The sequence below is a fragment of the Protopterus annectens genome, chromosome 10.part0 (assembly GCF_019279795.1).
Source record: "Protopterus annectens isolate FY-2018-M chromosome 10.part0, PAN1.0, whole genome shotgun sequence".
Classification (NCBI taxonomy): Eukaryota; Metazoa; Chordata; order Ceratodontiformes; family Protopteridae; genus Protopterus; species Protopterus annectens.
Window position 1 is genome coordinate 229,245,258 of NC_056744.1, and position 4,534 is coordinate 229,249,791.

The 4,534-nt window shown below is 34.1% G+C and overlaps 1 long non-coding RNA gene across 1 annotated transcript; it reads right to left on the reverse strand.

The window, feature by feature from the left end:
• Positions 1 to 1,822: 1,822 nt before the first annotated feature.
• Positions 1,823 to 3,824, reverse strand: LOC122812780. The gene is made up of 3 exons (XR_006366558.1): positions 3,505 to 3,824; positions 2,809 to 2,959; positions 1,823 to 2,159 (listed from the first exon to the last, which is right to left on the reverse strand). It is a non-coding gene; the product is annotated as an uncharacterized LOC122812780 (long non-coding RNA).
• Between the last annotated feature and the right edge of the window lie 710 nt (positions 3,825 to 4,534).

Here is a 4,534-nt window from a genome sequence, read left to right on the forward strand (position 1 = left end):
ATAAAACTCCTTCTTCAATAGTTGAAAGCAGACAGTGTTCCTTTTTGATCCAATTATTTAATTATCAAAATCTATATGCATTCTAAAAATGACTTTCATTCCCAACTGTCACCATGGTATTAACTCATTTGATAAGCTCAATTTGAAGCTTTTTCAGTCAGTACAGCTTGCATAAGAATTGCATCTAGGCATTTCATGCATTTTAATTCCAGTATATTTCTGGTTCTTTGAGCTATAGATACTCCTTTTGCTGTATAAGTGACCAACATTCCTTTAGATGGAATTTTGAAAACTTATTGTAGCATCATTATCTTAATAAACATTTTAATCCATTAAATAAATTAGAATAATTGCATAGAATATCAGCAGTATCCTGAATGTTTTATGGCTCTCACTGAAGTATCTGTTAATGTACTTGCTAGTATTATCAGAATCTGTAGCATTTCTACAGTTATCTTAAATTTCTGAGAAGAAATATGCATGCATCCATTACATCTGTGAATACTTGTGCTGTCTTTCCAACTGTTTTCAGTCTCCCATTCTGAGTAATATTAAAGAATTTCAACTGTTAGTCAAAAAAATTTGGGTTACTTTCAGGAAGAATCTTTAAAAAACACTGGACTTGCAATGTTGAATCTTTTTGATCATATAGCAAGTTTCTTGAAAGTTTTACAACTCAATATATCTGGTTTCTTTATTCAGTTTTCCATAAACACTGCTTCACATTTCAACTTATATTTTTTGATCTTATGATCCAAGTTAAAATTAAGCAGAGTCTAACCTTTTGTGGCTCAAGTCAGAAGACTATATGAAGATTTATGTATACTATTAAAATAATAGACAGATTCAATGATTTAAACAAATATATGATTGAATACTGCATTCAGCACTATTTTCTAGTTTAAAATTTAATATTTCTGCCTTGATTTACAAGCCTTCATAATAATAATAATCACTTACAATATAATATGTGCTGAATGAATTAAAAAAAATAATTCAAATTGCAAAACACATTCAAATTAATGTTCTGCAACATGTTGTTTTTTTTTTATCTCTGTAAGCCCACGCTGCATTCATTAGATTTATTTTTCAGAATAAAAAATTAAACTGTGCATTTAAAGGTTTGGAGGTTCACTGACTAGACACATGTCAAGAAAGTGTCATGTCTTATTCTCATAATGGCATGTGTCTGAAATTATTACTTTAGATAACACATACAATTCTGTCTCATATCAATGAATCATACAAGTCTCCATTTTTGCAGTCTGGTATACTCTGTTTCATCTGTATTACATAAACATCTACTGACTACTAAACTTCTTGATTTTTAGGATAAAATAAATGTGTTATATAGGGAATATTTTTCTTTGTCTTGCAAAAGGCCTCAAATAGCCTGTCACTGGCAGTATTGTTAACTTGTCTTTTACTTCTAGATTTAGGCTAAAATTGCAAGATCCCTTTATTCCTTTTCTGACTATGAAATGAGTGAACATGGCGCATTGGTTCTTTTCTGTCTAGTCTGCAATTAGTACCACAGTAAGACACTGTGTTTATTTCTGAATCCATTTTTTGTATTTTCAAAATGTTACTATCCAGAGATGGTGAACCTTGTGGGCTCGGTGTCTCAAAAATTTGGAAAATGCCTATCTTGACTCTGCTAGTGTGTCACTCCCCCCCCCTGAACAAAAGAGAAACAGTTCTTTACATATTCTTTTATTAAACAAATACAGTCCAGTCATATGTGCTGCTATGTATTATAAAAGTAAAAGAAAAATCAGTGACTTACAATAGAGAAAACAATATGCTCAGTAATAACTGGACTTAAAGTAGTGCACCATAAAATTATCCTGCTTTTAATAGTAATTTTGAATTGAACTGAAAAAAGATATGGAACACACTGCATTTGATTTGGTTAACATCATTTAATTTTTTTTTTTTTTTTGCTGAGGTTTAATAGATAAGTTGAGGGTCACATATTGCTTGCATTTTTGTTCATTCATTTTCCTTGGTAACTCGGTGTTGGTGAATGCTGGTGTGTCACCCAATGCATTGTGGTGCGTCACTTTTGACATGCAAGTCATAGGTTTGCCATCACTGTACTATGCAGAACCAAAGATGCTGCTGGTTTTAAAGATAACGTTATGAGCCAAAATGAAAACCTGCATCAAAGGAGATTAGTGGTTCAGAGAACTGTTGAGTGAAATATAAAACCAATACTGTATGATAGAGTGAGATATGTAATGCAATAGTACTCTAGCAAGACTCATTTCAATAGTTGAAGTGTAACAACAGGCAAACATTTTTAATTTTGTTTTATATCAAAAATCAGAGATACATTTGGCTGCTACTGCATGTAGTTCTGAGACAAGGATTCCCTTGAGAGGAAAAAAAGTCAAATATTGAAGAAAACAGTTTCAGAAGTTTCATTAACACAGTAAATCATGACATCAGAAGCTTCTGATGACAAATGTAGCTTTGTATCGAGCACAAAGTGGTATATGTTTAAAGGGGTCCAGGGAAGTAAATATTGTGGGAAGAAATATCCAGGGAATTGTTACGGCTAGGCTTGTATAGGCCCTAGGGCCGATAGCCTAGTACCAACCTATGAACCTATGAACCTAAGATGTGTGCATATTGTCAGTATTAGCTAAATGAAAAATGAGAAACACATCTAGGTCCACTGGAAACTTTACTCCAACAACAAACTATGGGAAGTTATATGTCACACACATTTCTGATAAGCTATGCCTGCTTTATCACTGCACTATAGATAGAAACACACATATAACTTAGAGCACATTAACATACCATTCTTGCATTCCTTTCATTCAGGTGTGTCTTAGCTGTGGCAGTAGTCTTCCCCACAAGTTCATAGGTTCCTTCATTTTTTTTCTGTGTTACAGGTACGCATGGTGTAAACCATATTATTGAATCAGTCCTTTTGTCTTTATGATCTTTACTACAGAATATACACAAAATGGAACTTTCACATCTGAAACAGCTTCAGAACAACCAGCTTAAATTACAAAACATATAAATAGGCAAACAAAATGCTTCGGAATGACAGGTACGAGGCTACTTCAACAAATACATCCATATGAACTCTAGAAATAGAATCTGTATCTACTTTTATGTGAACTGTGAAATTCTAATTGGTAAAAAAAAAAAAGCTTCAGAATGCCAAAAACTATGCAAATAATACAACGAATCAAAAAATATTTAAAGCAGTTTTCTTGGCAGTGTCCAGATTTCATGGTATCTATAATGAGTACCTGTCCATTTGATTAATTATAATGATTGCGTTCCGATGACTGAGAGGTCAGGTAATGTTCTTCAGTGCAATACAAGAAAGTAGCAAGAGAAAGGAGACAGACACCCATGTACATACAATTTCACACCAAATACACAACCTGGCTACATCAAATGCTGCTTTTTCTTAGCCTTAAAAGTATGTAGCTCACTTTTCACAAATCGTTTTTATTTAATAGAAGAGTAATTATTCACCTTTATTTGCACATTCCTACAGCCTATGCTTCATCGGCTGTCTCTGACTCAGCAGCCTGAAGGAAAGAGAAGAAGGAGAAGCCAAAGTAAATGGTTCCCTAGATGAGCCAGCAAGGGGTGGTCATACACTGAGTAATCAAACTTGGCACTTCTATGGTCTCAGCTGGCCTATGTATCAGGAATGGCCAGTTCTTTCTCTAGTTCTCAGAAGCCAATGAGTCTGCAGTACCCTAAAGCTTCTCGTATCATGCAGCAAAGCATCTGCAATATTTGGAAACCATTTTTTAAAGAAAACAAATTATGACTCGTCGTGTTTTGAATTCTGGAATACTGCGAGTGACAGCTGCTGGGATTAGTGGCAATAAAGTTTAAGGATAATCTGACCCGACTTGGCAATAGCCCAGAGGTACAGAAGCAGTATCACGTTATTAGTATGCAAAACACACTGCCTCAAAGTCTGCCCTTTTGTTTTCAGGCAATGTGTGTCATAAATCTGGCCAAAGAAAGCAGTGGGAGGAGGCAGGAGGCAGAAAGAAATAGCAGAGTTCATGTGTACAAGTCTTGGCAGGGGGCAATGTACTGGCTGATGCTTAAGCTTGGTTTTGTAGCTGTGCTACCTTTTTTAACACATTTAATACAGGAATAAAGGAAGACAGCATATGCATGCAACTTTAAATTATTCAACCTGTTTTTATTAAAATGAATATAATTGCAAATAAGCTCAAGTAAACAGATTGCCATTCTGTTCAAGAGTCTTATTTTTTTATTATCCCGTTATGTTTGCTTATATTTATATACAGTGACAGTTTTTCTTAAACTGTTTTAGGAAACAACCTAAAATGACACTCAAACAGAACTGTTGAAGTTGTGTTTTCTCTGATGGACAAAGTTCAACATTGTGATATTTCTCCTTCCATATCTACTTAATTGATATAGTTAATATACTCTGGGGTCATTACGCTTTGTGGAAAATTATTTCTCCCAGGCAGCACAACCTGTTTCAGATAGACAGTTTCAAAGAAGTATATAT